At 41.2% G+C, this 19,893-nt stretch overlaps 1 protein-coding gene across 1 annotated transcript in view; it reads left to right on the top strand.

Annotated features, from left to right (window-relative positions):
• Window positions 1-609: 609 nt before the first annotated feature.
• LOC148117067 (uncharacterized) overlaps window positions 610-19,893 on the top strand; it is a 477,886-nt gene continuing 458,602 nt past the window's right edge. Inside the window, exon 1 of the transcript XR_015737197.1 lies at window positions 610-865. The gene's annotated coding sequence lies outside the window, so the exon portion shown is untranslated. The remainder of the gene's footprint in view (window positions 866-19,893) is intronic.

The raw sequence follows: 19,893 nt of genomic DNA, 5'->3' as shown, positions 1-19,893 counted from the left end.
CGGCTGTTTTAATTTTCTCTGACTCGGTATTTAGTCTGAGAAGTAGGGGCTGGGGGATGTGGAGAGTGGGGTGGAGAAAAAGGACTGCAAGCAAGCAAGCAAGCAAGCAGTGGCCACGGTGAAGTATATATATATGTCTTTGAGAGGAGACTCGGGTGGCAGGAGACTGCCTGCCATTGCCACCTCCCTCCCTCCCTCGGTCCCTCGGTCTCCCTCAGTCCCTCGGTCTCTCCCTCTCACCGTGCTCTAAGTGTCGCAGCCCCTCGACTGGCCCACTTAGTACTGTCACTTATCGTCGAGACGCACTCTTTGTTTCCCGTGAGCCTCCCTCCCTCCCTCCCTCCCTTCCTCCCTCCCTACCTCTCCACGAAGGAGAGCGATTCGCCTGTTTTCCTAGCTAGCTGCCTGTGGTCTCGGTTCCTCCTTTCGTTTTCGTAGCCTGAGCGTCCGTGGCTCCCCCAGAATGTCCGGCCCGGCCAGCCCGCGTTCACCCATGTTCGGGGATGGGGTGTGGGGGAACCGACGGGGAGTCCCCTGCCCTGTCGTGGGTGCGTGTCACCTCCGGGCATGAGCGTGGGAGGACACTCTGTCGCGCCAGAGAAGGTGAAGACGCCTCGGCCGAGCAAGATCGCGAGCGAGCGAGCGAGCGATCTCTGTGGGTCGGGTGGGTCGTCGGGCGCCACCTAGCGGTGGTGGTCATTTTGTGCAACGCTCCTGGTCCTCGGTCGCTGACAAGGAGGGCGAAATGGCTTTTGTGAGGCGGAAAGAGTGACGAGAGTCCCGGCTGGCGGGCGTGTCCCGCGGTTGGTGTCGTGCTTGGGAACCGTCTCTGTGTAGGAGGTTGTGCTGGAAGAGTCGCCTATGGGTGCGTCTGGGATGGAACCGAACGAAAGCAATGGCTGGGGAGGGTGCTGGGAGACTTGAGCGGGTCAACCAGAAGGCTTGAGTCGTTCGCCTCCCACCGCTAGGTGTCGGGTCCAGCCAGGCCCAGGATGGGTGAAGTACCCCGGCTTTCAAAGCTGTCTTTCCCTCGCCTTTTCTCTCTAAGAGAGAGCCCTGGGTCCCCGGCGACCCGAGGCCGAGAGGGGGCGCTGGTTGATCACGGCTTCCCCGCCGTCCATGCCCGGACTCATTGGGGGTGTCGGAGCTTTTTATTTCCCTCCTTGTCAGAACCCTCGGTCCTTGGCGGCAGGCCTCGCCATCCTGAGGCCGAGAGGAGGCTGTGGTCCCGGTTTTCTTGCCTCCCTGCTCTGGACTCGTTGGGGGTCCTGGAGCATTTTTTTCTCCTTGCCAGAACTATCCGTTCTCAGAGGCATGCTTCATTGTCTCGAGGCCTAGAGGTGGCTGTGATCCTGGCTTCTCTGTTCACTGTTCCCCTGTTTCTTATACTGTCAGGTTTTTTTTTCCTTGCCCTGCTTCATCCCTAGAGACTGGTCACAGGGTCTTTGGCCAGGAGGAGGCTGGGCATCCAGCTTTGTGTCATGTCCACCTCTCTCTCTTGGTCCTTTCAGGGTTATGAGGTCGACCAGTTCCTTTGAGGATTGGTTCTTGGCAGGTTTCTATAGATAATCAAAGACCAAAGCTAAGAGTGTGTATAAATGGCATTGTTATTGAAGGCTTGGATAGACATGGATGTGAATGTAAGTATTATTACTCCAAAATCTTGGCATCAGAATCAGCCTCTTCAAGGGCAGATATTCAGTTTCTAGAAATTGAAACCTTTTCTCAAGTGAAACAAAGCACAAGATGGGTTGAATGCATAGGGCCAGAAGAACAGAGACAAAGGCTGAGGTCATTTATAGCTAATTTAACAGTGAATTTGTGGGGTCATGACCTATTGCAGCAATGGAATACTCAGATTAACATACCTATAGTCCCCCCAAAACTTTTATTTCCGGGAAAGATATTAGAAGATATTATAGAAAAGGTCACCAGCCATTCAGGCTGTATAAGAATACAAAGCAATTGACAAACCTTCAGAGGTACTAACAACTCTGCCTTTAAAATGGTTAACTGAGAAAGCAATATGGGTTAAACAGTGGCCTTTAACAGAAAAAACCTGCAGGCTTAAAAACAGCTGGTACAAGAGCAACTAGATGCTTACCATGTGGAAGAATCTGCCAGCCTTTGAAATTCTCTGGTATCTGTTAAAAAGAAATCTGGAAAATGGAGAATGGTGACATATCTCAGAGCTATCAACAAGGTTATTGGACCTACGGGCCCCTTACAATCTGGAATTCCTCTGCTGTCAATGTTGTCAAAAGGATGGCCTCTCATAGTTATTGATTTAAATAATTGTTTCTTCAGTGTACCTTTTTAAGAAAAGGATAGGGAAAAATTTGCCTTCAGAGCACCTACTTAAAATAATTCTCAGCCTACTAGGAGATACCAATGGACCGTCCTCCCACAGGGAATGCTCAATAGCTGCACCTTGTGCCAATACTTTGTCAGTCATCCATTGGAAATAATAAATAAAAAATTTCCTAAGTCTATAATCTACCATTACATGGGTGACATTTTGTTTTCTGATTCAAAAGCAGATACTTTAGAAAGAATGTTTGAGGAAGTAAAGAAAGTTTTGCCTAAATGAGGACTACAAATTGCTCCTGAAATGATTCAAAGAGGAGATTCTGTTAATTACCTAGGTTACAGAACAGGTTTACAGAAAATTAGAACCCAAAAGACACAAATTAGGGGAGAGACCAATTACAGACTCTTAATGGCTTTCAAAGATGGTTAGGAGATATTTCCAGTCTATGACTGGCTGTTGGGATAACACCTGATCTAATAATTCATTTAAACAAAACCTTAGATGGTAATAAAGATTTGAATAGTTTCAGAGAATTAACACCTGAAACAGAAAAGGAACTGACAATGAATGAGGAAAAGTTACAGGAGGCACATGTGGATAGGGTGAATCCAAGTCTTAGTTGTATCCTAGTCATACTGCCTTCCAGAATTTCTCTTATGGGAATTTTAATGCAGAGGGAAGATATTATCTTAGAATGGATTTTTATACCACATAAACCAAGTAAAAAATTAAAAACTTATGTGGAAAAGGTCTCTGAATTAATTATAAAAGGTAAACTGAGACTTCGTCAACTACCAGGTATAGATCCAGCAGATATTATAGTGCCTTTCACTACTGATGAGATAAAAAGGTTATGGGAAGGCAATGAACCATGGCAAAGAGCTTGTGCTAATTCTTTGGGAGAAATTCACAGCAACTATCCCAAAAGCAATAGATTTAACCTTATAAAGAGAACTTCTTGGATTCTTCCTCGAATTGTATGTGATGCTCTATTAACTGGTGCCCATATATTTTATACTGATGCAAATAAATCAGGGAAGCCATGTTACAAATCAGAAGAACTGAGTAAGGTGGAACAAAGCCCTTAGAATTCTGTCCAGAAGGCAGAATTATATGCCATTCTTATGGTGCTAAGGGATTTTAAAGAACCTCTTAATATAGTTACTGATTTACAATATGCAGAGTTATTTTGCATATTGAAACCACTCAATTTATATCAGATGATAAAGAATTGACTTCATTATTTATGTAGGTACAAGACATAATCAGGAATAGGCTTTGTCCTATGTATATAACACACATCCAATCCCTTACGGGTCTGCCAGGTCCTCTAGAACAAGGAAATGCATAAATTGATCAATTACTGATTGGAAATGTGTTGCAGGCCTCAGAAATTTATTAAAAACATCACATCAATAGCAAATGTTTAAAGAAAGAGTTTCATTCTATTAGCATCTTAAAGGGGCAGGCCGTTTATCTAATAGCTTTTAAAACGCCTGTCCTATGAGCCAACAAAAATTCCAATAGTAAAGCTGAAACAGTAATGAATCCTTTTAACTCACTGCCATACTTAGCTTGTTTATATAGCTTAAATCTTATTTTGAAAGTTCTTTTGTTATAACCAAAAGCTGAAAATCACATTCAACGAAATTGTATAAAATATCACAAAGAATGTCTATCTTTTCCTTATTTTTCTTGCTGGTCTGTTTGTTTAATTGTTTTGACTGTGGTTCAAAGGAACATTATCTATCTTTTAGGCTACATAAAGTGCAAATATCAACTTTATTTATTTTATTCATGATACAATTACCTATGTATATATCTCCTCAAGTTACAGTGTTAGACTGCCCCCATGTGATCCTATGGCCTATCTTCCCCTTAACTTCAAGAGTTTCTTAGAAGTAAACTCATATTAATGTAGCTTCAAAATATCTTATTTTTTGCTAATATGTTATAGTACAGACTGAATGTACCCAGAGGAATTTCTGTTTACCACATTGATCATGTATTTGTTCTGAGATTGTGAACTAAATATGATCCCTAAAATGTGTCTACAGTAGTCATATATATATATATATATATATATATATATATATATATATATATATGTATACATATATATATAGACCTGAAGCTCATAATGTTTAAGAACTAGCCTGTCCACATATACATATAGCCCCCCACAATAAAATCCCCTGATAACCAGGCTGTGGTGGTGCTCACCTTTATTCCTAGCATGCAGGAGGCAGAGGCAGGTGGATCTCTGTGAGTCTGAGGCCAAACAAGTCTACAAGAGCTAGTTCTAGGACAGGTTCCAAAGCTATGGAGAAACTCTGTCTTGGAAAATAAAAATAAAAAATCCCCATGCTTCCTTTGTTTAGTGGAAAACATTATTTTGGAAATTATGTTTATGCTGTACTCATTTGTGCAGATAATTTTGTTCTACTCTGATATCATAGCTGTGCCTAATTTGACTTTGTCTTTACCAAGTTGGAAACTCAGTTGCATTTGGTTACATTCCCAGCACCATCTGTTCCAGATTGGAATGCAAAGCCTCTCACTGAAGTCAGTTCATTTCTTTTTACTCCAAAGCAAGACCAAGCTTTTCTTTGGTAGTATGAACAGTAACTATAGCATCATCATGGAATTCAGGGAAAATCGTAGATCTTTCTTATCCTCCCATCTGGTGAATCCCTTGTGTCTGGCAAGCCCAACCTCAGGCTTTCTGATCTTATACCATATATCTCCCTAAGTGGATGTCTGATGCTCATTCTTAGTATAGCTCAGACTAAGGCTTTACTAGAAATCTGAGGCTTAGGCAGCAGTCATATAGGTACGGTCTATGACAAGCCTACATGTGTTCAAGCCCTCTCATGAAGTCTCTGGGATTTGATTCCTATTCTACTACTTACTACTGATACCCTTCCCTGTGTAGTTACTCAAAAGAATATGAATAGTAAGTACTTCAGATGGTATCAAGTAACAGATAAATTAGGCTGAGCTAGAGCTGAGTTTTGGTTGTGTTCTTCAGTGGGCTACTTATAAGTTGAGATCAGTGGTTTAGACTGTAAGGATATTGTGGTGATTTGAATAAGAATGGCTCCCATAGGCTCATATTTTAGAATGCTTAGTAACCAGGAAGTGGAACTCTGAGAGGATTAGAATAATTAGGACATGTGGCTTTGTTGAAAGAATTGTGTCACTGGGGTTTGTTTTTGAGGTTTTAAAAACCCATGCCAGGCCCAATGACACCCAGGTTTCTTGAGTCCAGCTACTCTGGGGGTGTCATGTTAATTGTTGGGCCAGTGAGGAAACTTATAATCCACACTAAGTCACCTGAGCTTCACTTACCACACCACTGTCAGGCTAACTCTTCCCCAGACTTTATAGCCCTCAACGAAAGGAAGAGTTTGTTAACTGGCATCTCAGAGTCCTAATGAACTTTGCTGCAAGACTCCATAACCAAGCTTGTTATTAAGTGAAGTGTTTGCATTCTTAATTCCATAGACCTTAAAGTAGCAAGGTCTAATGTGAATATAGATGTACAACCAGTTGTAGCAGTACCTCAGAAGTGGAGCTATGGTCAGATGCAGGATCTTCCAAAAAAAATTCTCCAGCAAGAATGAACTAAGAAGATACTCTCATATGTGTGTACTGGGGAGGGGGTTCTTATGTGTGTTGAGGGAGGTGTTAAGGTATGCTTTTATGCATCTCAGGCCCATTTGGAACTTATTATACAACTGAGAATGGTGTTGAACATCTGATCTTCCTGATTCTACCTCTTAACTCCTGGGATAACAGGTGTTTGTCAACATGCCTTGTTTATGCAGCACTAGGGATCAAACTTGGGCTTTTGTGATAGACAAGTACTCTATAGACCATCTCCTGTGGCTGAGACTGGGATCCTTTTGTGATGGACACCCTATTGCACAGGCAGCAAAAGATTGAAAACGAGGACACTGCTGCTAGTGAACACAAACCCATCAGACAACACCATGATTAGAAAGGATTTGTATTGAACCTTGTAAGTGCTGTCTGGTTCCTATGGACCTGGGGATAAACAGAAGCTCTCCTCTTTACCGCGTATTCTAAAGACTGGGTTGGGCAGCATTGTGAGGTCTCTTAACTCCTGCTGGCCATATAAGTATTCTGTGTCAGGTACAATTGCCTAAAGAATGGATCCAGAAGACCATTTTTGTTGTTTTAATTATTCCTTGATTACTAAGTCCTGGGTCAACCAAACAGACAAGGTTATATCAAGTGTGGACAGAGGCAGGTGTGGTCTGGGCTTCAAACATTAGGGACCAGGTTCATAGAAAGAATGGGGCCCCTGAAAATAGGCGAGGATGATGCTCAGTATTAACCTAGAGTAGAAACTTGAGTATGGTTGACTTCATGTTTGATTTTAATCCAGCTACTACAACAGTTTTTATCTGCTTTTGACTAATGCTCTAGTCCCCCACATTCATTGAGACTTTTAGCCACAAGTCACATTTCTATCCTTTTGACCTGATCCTAGCACCCCAAACTTACAAAATCACTTCAATCTTTTAGGTTCCCTGTGAATTTGTTCTTTCTCCTTGAAATCCCAGGAGTGCTGTCGCCCCACCTCCAGAAAGAGGCCCTTACTCCCTTGTACTTGAAGGCCAGGTGTAAAATTCTACTTTCCCTGAAGGATTTGGTATTCCTCACAGCAGGGACAAGGCCATAGCAATGTCACTTTCTTTCGGAGAAGCATCCTTACTCCTCAGTATCCCTGTAGTGGGCATGCCCCCATTTTCCTACCCAATTAGGCACATCCTCGTTTCCTTGCCTTTTCCTCAAGGAGAATTTCCTTGCAATGTTCCATCTACTCCCTTTCAAGGTCTGATGTCTAACTCTAGGGTAAGTCTGACCACCGAAGGATATGGGAACCCTACAAGGTATGCAATCAAAGTTGAGGGAGGATGAGGCTTTATTGCTCGGCTTTTCTAGGCTTGTTTTAGTAGTGGCAGTGAATGAACAGATATGCTGAGGAAAATATTCAGATGGTAAACTAAAGAGTAGAGGCTATAGCTTAGGGAAGCCTTAGCAAGGAATGCCCAAAGACCCGATGCTCACCCTGGAGCCTGGTCTTGAGCATCAGGGATAAATACCAACAGAAACCAGATTTGTGCAACTATGAAGATGCTGTATGTTTGTGGGGAGCCAGCAGTTCCAAGAGGCCTAGGTTGTAGTGCTGTGTGATGAGACACAGATCCAGATTCTAAAAGTGGAGTAAGTCCCTAGACTTGGCTGATCCAGTCAGTGAAGTAGGTGACCCTGGTAAAGACGCTGGGGTAAATGGGATGCCAACAGTCCAGACCCCAACTAGCCAGTCCTACCAGGACCTATGAACTGGTTTGGTGGCAGATGAGGGGATCCCCAGAATCACCCCAAGGAGAAAGAGAGTAGTTAGTGTGTAAAAAGTCACAAATACCAACTGCATGTTAGGATCCTACAGAGCCCAGACAGATGAGGACAAGCTGAAAACTTATGGGCTCTTCTTTTTGCTTACCATGCCTCATGTCTAGAAGGGAAAGTTTAGGGACTTGTAAGAAAGCTAGTTCTGCTAACCTATGTGTAGGTCCTGGCTCTGTAAACCTTGAGCTGATGTAATATATTCAGTCAACTCCTCTGCCTTTGGTAACCTTGGTTAGGTCTATTTTTTCAACTTGTGAACTGGAACTCATGAAAAAATATGCCCATCCCTTGACTGGGTAAAGACAGCTCATTTCACTGGACAATGGAGTCTTCAGAACACTTCCTAAAGTTACTGCATTTGTGAAAGCCCTTTAGGAAAATCCCATGGGAAATCCAACCTATAATGGGGACTATGTCCGTACAGGAGTCTGAAGCTTGCAGAGATGGGGAAGGCATCAGAATCCAGATATCTGGGCCCTGGTTGTGCCACTTCACTTCAGACCAACTATTTTTCTTCTCTGGCACAGTTTCCCCAGAAAATCTATTATGTCCAATTGTGAATTTACTTCTTATACTGTATAAAGAGCTCCCATAAGAAACTGACAACAAAGTGAGAAACTTAAACAACAAACAAAGTGAGAAACTTAAATGAAACCTCACAGGAGACAGCACATAACAATGAACATACAAAATGCACTTAGTGGCAAGAAAGGGAGATGGGTACCAGAAGCATACTAAGTCAGCACTGAAAACATTAACAAACTGTTTACTTAGAAATTATATATTTGTGTATGTGTTATGCTTCAATAAAAAGTTTAAGATATGCAACAGAAAATTGATGTTAGGATTTGCTAAAGCTATCCTCAAGGAGACTATTGAGGCATGAACCCAAGGAAAACAAGTAGAGGTAATGAAACAAGAAGTGTGGGGGTCTCCACAAAGACTAGAGGACAATACAGCCACTCCTGGAGAAACTGAGATAGAATAGACATGGGGAAAATACACGACTGCCTTACTCACCCGGCATATGGACTTTCCTGTGGAGAGGCCCCCGGCACACAGCATTTCCTCATGCACATAGTCCTTGTTTTGGCCAGGTCTTTGCCCATATAAGGCATTGCAGAACTCATTCTCAGTGATGCCCACTTCACCCTCTTGCAGCGAGAAGGGTGATAACAGTTTTGCTGTGAAAATAAGGAGGAGGTCAGTGATGGACACTGTGACTTAGCTGGGAAGTCCAGGCTACTCTGACTGATGCTCACCATAGGACATCTGAGGGTCAAATTCTGTTTCCATTTTCTACTTTTCATGAACTTCTCTCCTTTTTCTCAGAAACTTCCACTTACCTTCCTCATCTCTCTCACAGCAGCAGACCACAAATGTACTATATAAGAGGCAAATCCTGCTAATACATTCTGTCCAATGTTGTTAAGCAACCTTTATCACTAATCTTTATCCTATGTCTTTATCCACCCATTCACCCACACACCCATTCATTTTTCATTACCTTTATCAATCTATCCATTTCCACACCCATCCTTCCATCCATCCATTCTTTCATTAGTGTCGCCATCTATTCTGCTGCTTAATACCCAGTAACATTTCTATCCACAACACCTATGCATCCATCTTTCTTTCTTCCCTCTTTCCTTCCTTCCTTCCCTTTTTCCTTTCTTCCTTCCTTCCTTCCTTCCTTCCTTCCTTCCTTCCCTTTTTCCTTCCTTCCTTCCTTCCTTCCTTCCTTCCTTCCTACTTCTCCCTTACTCACTTGACTCTACTGACTATGTCTCCAAAAGCCTTGCACTAATTAAACTGATACAAAGAACATTTTAGTTGAGAAAACCAGAAAAACTAAGTTGATGTACTCATTTGTGTCAAAGAAATAACACAGGGAGAGGTGATAGTACAAATTGTCTACTTTAGTACATATAATTAAGTAAAATGCAGATGGGAGATTGTAGGAAAAATGTAAACCAATCATACCAAGACTAAAGTGGAGAGAAAATTGCAGAGAAAAAAGAGGTCCTGGGGTGAAAAAGACCTCAAACATATTCAAGGAGAATTAAGGAAGCTGGGGTTGGGTAAATGAGGGAGGAAGTAGGTAATGAAGCAGAAATGGATCAGGGTGCTATCATCATGTAAGACCTTGACAGGGATTTTTTAAAATTTTTATTGAAAGCACAAGTGAGAATTTAGTGGAGGGTTCTGAAAAGGAAAATGAAATGGCTATTTTATAAAGCAATGCTGAGGGCCACATAGAGACTCATGTAGAAGCAATAAGAATAAAAGTAGAGGACCATTTTGGAAACTACACCCAAGAAATGGGAGTTAATTATGCCAGGCTATGTAACAGCAGCATTTTGCAGTATCCATCGGATATTAGACTGGTATTGTAAAACAAAATGTGGATCCTGCTTTCAAGAATGTGCACATGGCTTACGGGAGCAAAGCTCCTTGGGAAAACATGTTCTCCCCAAACACACGTAAAATACATTTCTTTGAGAAGAAATGTGTCAAATTCTGATGTTACTCCATATTTCTAAGTCATAATCCTTTAATAAATACTTCCGGGTATGACTCTGAATACATTTCTCTACTTTCAATCTAAAGTAATAAAAGCTAGGGGATCTTGGTGGCTCACTGGTAGAGCCTTTTCCAAGTATGTGCAAGGCACTGGGACCAATCCTCAGTACCACAAACAAATAAACAAGCAAATAAAAGCAAATAAAACCAAAATGATTTCTCCATTATGTAGTTCATCTGATAAGACTGATAAAGCCAGTTGAGATTAAGTGAGTTTAAACACTTCAGAGCTGCAATAGTTCTCACTTAATCATGTATTCTCAATGGTCTCAAACCACATGTGACTTTCCGCTTTACTCTAGCACTCCCAAGATATTTGGTAGTTATATGTGTTATACTTGGATATTAAGTATTCAGGTCAGTGTGTTTGAGGCCTTGTCTTCAGCCTGTGACACTATTGGTAACTGAATATCCTATTAGGAAGAGGTAGAGCCCAGTGGTAAGAAGTTAGGTCATTGGACATGTGTGTCTGTTAAGATACTAATACACTGGCCTCTGATCTTCCTCTTTATTTGCTTCCTAGCCACCATAAGGTATGCATCATTATTCTGCCACACATTTCCTCACCACAATGTACTTCTTCACCACAGGTCCAAAACAAAAGGGCCAAATTATCACGGTCTGGAAGCTCTTAGCTAAATCTGTGAGCTAAAATCAACTTTACCTTTTAAAACTGATTACATCAGGTATTTTGTTACAGTGCTGGAAACTTGATTAACATGGAATGGGCTAGCCTCTACACATGACCTTTGAGCTTAATCAAATCACCTCAGATCCATGATTGATTGAAATCTTAGAAGTAAAAATAATTAATATTCAAAGAGCCTAGATTCTAAATGGCAAATGACAACAGTTCCCCACCTTCTGAACCTGGACTGCAGGGAAGTTTGTGGCTATGGACTCTTCACACTTTCAGGGTTATAAGACTCTATAATGGCCTTCTCATGTCATAGGCTATGGAGGTGAGGTACCAGCCTGGATCTCTTGCCAGCTGAGACCTTTTTTGCCATGTACCTGAAGATAAGATGTAAGCTCTCAGGTACTGCTCTAGAGCCATGTCTGCCTACCTGCTGCTGTGCTTCCTGCCATGGAGATCATGGATTTTGATCCCCTAGAATAAGGAGTCTCAATAAACATTTTAAAACTACTTTGAACATAGTATCTCATCATGGCAATAGAAATGTAACTAAGACAGAATTTGATACCAGATATTGCTGTCACAGACCTGGTCAAGTTGGTTTTATTGAAAAAAGGCAAGTAGGGGAAAATACAAAATGTACAGTTTGAAGAGAAAAGGAACACCAGGAAATTTAATATTGGAGACTTGATTTATGCTGAAAGCGATAAGGAGAATGAGGGAAGGGTGGTAAAGGGAATGGTGTCCTCAGGGACACCTCACACAGCTATTCCTGCAACTTGTAAAAAGAAAAGGTCTAAGGAAGTATTTGGTCCTAAACAGCAACAACAAGTCAAGGCTTATACAAATGTAATTTGAGGGAGTCAAGTTTTATCCTAAACAGCAAGCAGAATTTGATGGCATCAGCTATGTAGTTCTGACTTTAGAGTCATGGAGGATACAGAGTAAAAGGTTTGTGGAATCTTTTTCTGTTAAGAAAAGCTTCTCTGCAAGGAAACCCAGTGTGGCCATTGTGTGAAGGTGTGAAGGTGAAGCCTGGGTTGTGCTGGAGACCTCAGAACTACAACTGTAGAAGACCTGCCAAGGGGAGTTCCACCAATCCAAAAAAGAAACGTTATGTTGCAGTCAGAATAGCTGGAAGGATAAAACCATGTAAGTCATTTGACACTGGACACAGAGCTTCGTGATTTGGAGTTTAACTTGCTGGGTTTCCATCTTGCATTGGTCCATTATATCCTCACTGTAGTTCTGTTCCTTCCTTTTTCAATGGTAATGGATATTGTAATACTATTATATGTTGGAAGAATGTAATTTGCTTTTTTATCTTATAGGGGTAGCAATTAAGAGATTGTTCTGAATCTCATAAAAGACTTCGTACTTTGAAATAGTGTTTAGACTGAAAGACTTGGAAATTTCTGAAGTTGTCCTAAATGCATTTCTGTATTACTATATGGTCACAGCCTAAGGGGGTCAGGGAGTAGAATGTGGTACTTTAAATGAGAATGACCTCCACAGGCTCATATGTTTGAATATTGGGTCCTTAGTTGGTAGAACTGCTTGGGAAGGATTATGAGATGTGGCCTTGATAGAGGACATGTGTAACTTGGAGGGGTGAGTGTTGAGGTTTCAAAAACCTAATCCATTCTCAGTTATATCTATTTCTCCACTTTGTATATGTGGATTAATATTTAAGCTATCAGCTACATGGTACTGCTCCAGCACCATGCCTACCTGCTGTCATACTCCTTGTCATAATGGTCATGAACTCTCTGAAACTGTGAGCCCCAGTAAACATTTTCTTTTATAAGTTGCTTTGGTTGTGATATCTCATCATGACAATAGAAAATAAACTAAGAGGAGTTGAGTGCCTGACCAGTGGCCAGTCTAATGCCCCAGAAGGGGAGCTCAGGCACTCCTCTTTCCCCTAAACTTTCTGGCCATTCAGCAGGTGTAGAATGAGGGGCCGGCTTGTTGGGGTTTCTGTTCCTGCCCAGTACCCCACTGTCAGCAAGTCCCAGAGAAAATCAATCACACAGAGATCTCTATAAGTGATAAAGTTGATTGGCCCATTAGATCAGGCTACTTATTAGCTCTTGTACCTTTTGTTACCCCATTATCCTTATCTACTTTAGCCACACGGCTCAGTACCTTTCTCAGCTGGGCAGGTTACATCCTGCCTCTTCGGTGGTCTGCACAGGAATGGCAGAGGAAGCTTCCTGTTTTCCAGAATTCTCTTGTTCTCATTGCATCACATCTACTTCCTGTCTGGTATTCCTGCTTATACTTTCTGCCTGGCCAATCAGCATTTTATTAAAATACATGATTGACAGAATACAGACAATTCTCCTGCACCAAGCAGGGGCTTCTCCCTGGCTACTGCCTTACTCTTCTTATCCCATCCCAGGTTGCCCCCAAGCACCCCTCTCCATCTGCAGGGTCATAGGATTCCCTAACTCAGCCACCTGTGGGGCTGAGGGTCTGGGGACAAAGTGGTGAGGGCAACTGCTGCAGAACTTTCTTTATCCCACTGAGCCTGCAACCAGCGTGTGAGCCCTTTTGTCTGCAAGGTCCCTGGCCAGCGAGGGGCCCGGATCCTGTACCAGAAGATTCATACTTCTGGAGGGGTGAGAGAGTATCTGCCATTCCCTTAAACTTTCTGCCCATTCAGGAGGGGCTTCCCTTGGGTGCTGCCTTACTGTACTTATCCCATCCCAGCTAGCACCTCAAGCACCCCTCTCAATCTATGAGGTCATAGTTTCTTGTGAATGCTTGTAAGTAGCTTAAGGCACATTAAAAAAAAACTGATTTTCACTGAAAGTACAGCATTTAGAAAGTGAAGAAACACTCCATTCACTTCGCACATTCAATTGAAGTGTTGGAAAAGACTGCTTCTCTTTCAGAGAAACGCATGTGAGTTTCTTGTGAATGCCTGTAAGTAGCTTAAGGCACGATCAAAGAAAGTGACTTAATCTGAAACAAGAGCATTTAGAAAGTGAAGCAACACTCCGTTCACTTCGAACAGTGAATTGAAGTCTTGGAAGAGACTGCTTCTCTTTCAGGGAAACGCATGTGAGTTTCTTGTGAATACTTGTAAGTACCTTAAGGCACATTCAAAGGAAAGTGATTTTCTCTGAAGCTATAGCAGTTAGAAAGTGAAGCAACACTAAATTCACTTCGCACAGTGAATTGAAGGCTTGGAACAGACTGCTTCTCTTTCAGAGAAACGCATGTGAGTTTCTTGTGAATGCTTGTAAGTAGCTTAAGACACTTTCAAAAGAAAGTGATTTTCTCTGTAACTACAGCATTTAGAGAGTGAAGCAACACTCCCTTCACTTCGCACAGCGAACTGAAGTGTTGGTACAGACTGTTTCTCTCAGAGTAATTCATGTGAGTTTCTTGTGAATGCTTGGAAGTGGCTTAAGGCAGTTTAAAAAGAAAGTGATTTTCTCTTTAAATACAGCATTTAGACAGTGAAGCAACACTCCATTCACTTCACACAGTGAATGGAAGTGTTGGAACAGACTGCTTCTCTTTCAGAGAAACACATGTTTGTTTCTTGTGAATGCTTGTAAGAACCTTAAGGCAGTTTCAAAGGAAAGTTTTTTTCTTTAAAAGTGCAGCATTTAGAAAGTGAAGCAACACTCCATTCACTTCGCACAGTGAATGGAAGTGTTGGAACAGACTGCCTCTCTTTCAGAAAAACTCATGTGAGTTACTGGTGAATGCTTGTAAGTAGCTTACGGCACTTTCAAAGGAAAGTGATTTTCTCTGAAAGTACAGCATTTAGAAAGTGAAACAACACTCCATTCACTTAGCACAGTGAATTGAAGTGTTGGAACAGACTGTTTCCCTTTCAAAGAAATGCATGTGAGTTGCTGGTGAATGCTTGTAAGTAGCTTAACGCACTTTCAAAGGAAAGTGATTTTCTCTGAAAGTACAGCATTTAGAAAGTGAAGCAACACTCCATTCACTTCACACAGTGAATTGAAGTGTTGGAACAGACTGCTTCTCTTTCAGAAAAACGGATGTGAGTTTTTTGTGAATGGTTGTAAGTAGCTTAAGGCACTTTAAAAGGAAGGTGATTTTCTCTGAAATTACAGCATTTAGAAAGTGAAGCAACACTCCATTCACTTCGCACAGTGAATTGAAGTGTTGGAACAGACTGCTTCTCTTTCAGAGAAACCCATGTGAGTTGCTGGTGAATGCTTGCAAGTAGCTCAAGGCATTTTCAAAGAAGAGTGATTTTCTCTGAAAGTACAGCATTTAGAAAGTGAAGCAACACTCCATTCTCTTCGCACAGTGAATTGAAATGTTGGGACAGACTGCTTCTCTTTCAGAGAAACGAATGTGAGTTTCTTCTAAATGCTTGTAAGTAGCTTAAGGCAGTTTCAAAAAAAGTGATTATCTCTGTAACTACAGCATTTAGAAAGTGAAGGAACACTCCATTCACTTTACACAGTGAATTGAAGTGTTGGAACAGACTGCTTCTCTTTCAGAGAAACTCATGTGAGTTGCTGGTGAATGCTTGTTAGTAGCTTAAGGCAGTTTCAAAGGAAAGTGATTTTCTCTGAAACTACAGCATTTAGAAAGTGAAGGAACACTCCATTCACTTCGCACAGTGAATTGAAGTGTTGGAACAGACTGCCTCTCTTTCAGAGAAACTCATGTGAGTTGCTGGTCAATGCTTGTAAGTAGCTTAAGGAACTTTCCAAGGAAAGTGATTTTCTCTGAAAGTACAACATTTAGAAAGTGAAGCAACATGCCATTCACTTCGCACAGTGAAATGAAGTGTTGGAACAGACTGTTTCTCTTACAGAGAAATGCATGTGAGTTGCTGGTGAATGCATGTAAGTAGCTTAAGGCAGTTTCAAAGGAAAGTGATTTTGTCTGAAATTACAGCCTTTAGAAAGTGAAGCAACACTCCGTTCACTTCGCAGAGTGAATTGAGTGTTGGAACAGACTGCTTGTCTTTCAGAGAAACTCATGAAAGTTGCTGGTGAATGCTTGTAAGTAGCTTAAGGCAGTTTCAAAGGAAAGTGATTTTCTCTGAAAGTACAGCATTTAGAAAGTGAAGCAACACTCCATTCACTTCACACAGTGAATTGAAGTGTTGTAACAGACTGCTTCCCTTTCAGAGAAACAGATGTGAGTTTTTTGTGAATGGATGTATGTAGCTTAAGGCACTTTAAAAGGAAAGTGATTTTCTCCGAAATTACAGCATTTAGAAAGTGAAGCAACACTCCATTCACTTCGCACAGTGAATTGAAGTTTTGGAACAGACTGCTTCTCTTTCTGAGAAACTCATGTGAGTTGCTGGTGAATGCTTGTAAGTAGCTCAAGGCATTTTCAAAGAAGAGTGATTTTCTCTGAAATTACAGCATTTAGAAAGTGAAGCAACACTCCATTCTCTTCGCACAGTGAATTGAAGTGTTGGAACAGACTGCCTCTCTTTCAGAGAAACTCATGTGAGTTGCTGGTCAATGCTTGTTAGTAGCTTAAGGCACTTTCAAAGGAAAGTGATTTTCTCTCAAAGTACAGCATTTAGAAAGTGAAGCAACACTCCATTCACTTCGCACAGTGAATTGAAGTATTGGAACAGACTGTTTCTCTTTCAGAGAAATGCATGTGAGTTGCTGGTGAATGCATGTAAGAAGCTTAAGGCAGTTTCAAAGGAAAGTGATTTTCTCTGAAATTACAGCCTTTAGAAAGTGAAGCAACACTCCGTTCATTTTGCACAGTGAATTGAAGTGTTGAAACAGACTGTTTCTCTTTCAGAGAAATGCATGTGAGTTGCTGGTGAATGCTTGTAAGTAGCTTAAGGCAGTTTCAAAAGAAAATGATTTTTCTGAAAGTACAGCATTTAGAAAGTGAAGCAACACTCCATTCACTTCGCACAGTGAATTGAAGTGTTGGAACAGACTGCTTCTCTTTCAGAGAAACTCATGTGAGTTTCTGGTCAATGCTTGTAAGTAGCTTAAGGCACTTTCAAAGGAAAGTGATTTTCTCTGAAAGGACAGCATTTAGAAACTGAAGCAACACTCCATTCACTTCGCACAGTGAATTGAAGTGTTGGAACAGACTGCTTCTCTTTCTGAGAAACTCATGTGAGTTCCTGGTGAATGCTTGTAAGAAGCTTAAGGCAGTTTCAAAGGAAAGTGATTTTCTCTGAAAGTACAGCATTTAGAAAGTGAAGCAACACTCCATACACTTCGCACAGTGAATTGAAGTGTTGGAACAGACTGCCTCTCTTTCAGAAAAACTCATGTGAGTTGCTGGTGAATGCTTGTAAGTAGCTTAAGGCACTTTCAAAGGTAAGTGACTTTCTCTGAAAGTACAGCATTTAGAAAGTGAAGCGATACTCCATTCACTTCGCACACTGAATTGAAGTGTTGGAACAGACTGTTTCCCTTTTAAAAAAATGCATGTGAGTTGCTGGTGAACGCTTGTAAGTAGCTTAAGGCACTTTCAAAGGAAAGTGATTTTCTCAGAAAGTAGAGTATTTTGAAAGTGAAGCAACACTCCATTCACTTCGCACAGTGAATTGAAGTGTTGGAACAGACTGCTTCTCTTTCAGAAAAATGATTGTGAGTTTCTGGTGAATGTTTGTAAGTAGCTTAAGGCAGTTTCAAAGGAAAGTGATTTTCTCTGAAATTACAGCATTTAGAAAGTGAAGCAACACTCCATTCACTTCGCACTGTTAATTGAAGTGTTGGAACAGACTGCTTCTCTTTCAGAGAAACTCATGCGTGTTGCTGGTGAATGCTTGTAAGTAGCTTAAGGCAGTTTCAAAGGAAAGTGATTTTCTCTGAAAGGACAGCATTTAGAAAGTGGAGCAACACTCCATTTACTTCGCACAGTGAATTGAAGTTTTGGAACAGAATGCTTCTCTTTCAGAGAAATGCATGTGAGTTGCTGGTGAATGCTTGTAAGTAACTTAAGGCAGTTTCAAAGGAAAGTGATTTTCTCTGAAAGTACAGCATTTAGAAAGTGAAGCAACACTCCGTTCACTTCACAGAGTGAATTGAAGTGTTGTAACAGACTGCTTCTCTTTCAGAGAAACGGATGTGAGTTTTTTGTGAATGGTTGTAAGTAGCTTAAGGCACTTTAAAAGGAAAGTGATTTTCTCTGAAATTACAGCCTTTAGAAAGTGAAGCAACACTCCGTTCACTTCGCACAGTGAATTGAAGTGAAGGAACAGACTGCTTCACTTTCAGAGAAATGCATGTGAGTTGCTGGTGAATGCTTGTAAGTAGCTTAAGGCAGTTTCAAAGGAAAGTGATTTTCTCTAAAAGTACAGCATTTAGAAAGTGAAACAACAACACATTCACTTCGCACAGTGAATTGAAGAGTTGGAACAGACTGCTTCTCTTTCAGAGAAACTCATGTGAGTTGCTGCTGAATGCTTGTAAGTAGCTTAAGGCAGTTTCAAAGGAAAGTGATTTTCTCTGAAAGTACAGCATTTAGAAAGTGAAGCAACACTCCATTCACTTCGCACAGTGAATTGAAGTGTTGTAACAGACTGCTTCTCTTTCAGAGAAACGGATGTGAGTTTTTTGTGAATGGTTGTAAGTAGCTTAAGGCACTTTAAAAGGAAAGTGATTTTCTCTGAAATTACAGCATTTAGAAAGTGAAGCAACACTCCATTCACTTCGCACAGTGAATTGAAGTGCTGGAACAGACTGCTTCTCTTTCAGAGAAACCCATGTGAGTTGCTGGGGAATGCTTGTAAGTAGCTCAAGGCATTTTCAAAGAAGAGTGATTTTCTCTGAAAGTACAGCATTTAGAAAGTGAAGCAACACTCCATTGTCTTCGCACAGTGAATTGAAATGTTGGGACAGACTGCTTCTCTTTCACAGAAACGAATGTGAGTTTCTTCTAAATGCTTGTAAGTAGCTTAAGGCAGTTTCAAAAAAAGTGATTATCTCTGTAACTACAGCATTTAGAAAGTGAAGCAACACTCCATTCACTTTACACCGTGAATTGAAGTGTTGGAACAGACTGCTTCTCTTTCAGAGAAACTCATGTGAGTTGCTGGTGAATGCTTGTTAGTAGCTTAAGGCTGTTTCAAAGGAAAGTGATTTTCTCTGTAACTACAGCATTTAGAAAGTGAAGCAACACTCCATTCACTTCGCACAGTGAATTGAAGTATTGGAACAGACTGTTTCTCTTTCAGAGAAATGCATGTGAGTTGCTGGTGAATGCATGTAAGTAGCTTAAGGCAGTTTCAAAGGAAAGTGATTTTCTCTGAAATTGCAGCCTTTAGAAAGTGAAGCAACACTCCGTTCATTTCGCACAGTGAATTGAAGTGTTGAAACAGACTGTTTCTCTTTCAGAGAAATGCATGTGAGTTGCTGGTGAATGCATGTAAACAGCTTAAGGCAGTTTCAAAGGAAAGTGATTTTCTCTGAAATTACAGCATTTAGAAAGTGAAACAACAACACATTCACCTCGCAAAGTGAATTGAAGTGTTGGAACAGACTGCTACGCTTTCAGAGAAACTCATGTGAGTTGCTGGTGAATGCTTGTAAGTTGCTTAAGGTACTTTGAAAGGAAAGTGATTTTCTCTGAAAATACAGCATTTAGAAAGTGACGCAACACTCCATTCACTTCGCACAGTGAATTGAAGTGTTGGAACAGACTGCTTCTCTTTCAGAGAAACTCATGTGAGTTGCTGCTGAATGCTTGTAAGTAGCTTAAGGCAGTTTCAAAGGAAAGATTTTCTCAGAAAGTACAGCATTTAGAAAGTGAAGCAACACTCCATTCACTTTGCACAGTTAATTGAAGTGTTGGAACAGGCTGCTTCTCTTTCAGAGAAACTCATATGAGTTGCTGGTAAATGCTTTTAAGTAGCTGAAGGTAGTTTCAAAGGAAAGTGATTTTCTCTGAATGTACAGCATTTAGAAAGTGAAGCAAAACTCCA

Source organism: Myodes glareolus, unplaced genomic scaffold (genome assembly GCF_982192425.1).
Source record: "Myodes glareolus unplaced genomic scaffold, mMyoGla1.1 HAP1_SCAFFOLD_83, whole genome shotgun sequence".
In the NCBI taxonomy this organism is placed as follows: domain Eukaryota; kingdom Metazoa; phylum Chordata; class Mammalia; order Rodentia; family Cricetidae; genus Myodes; species Myodes glareolus.
Note: the sequence above shows the minus strand (reverse complement) of the source record. Positions and strands in the feature narration are given on the sequence as shown.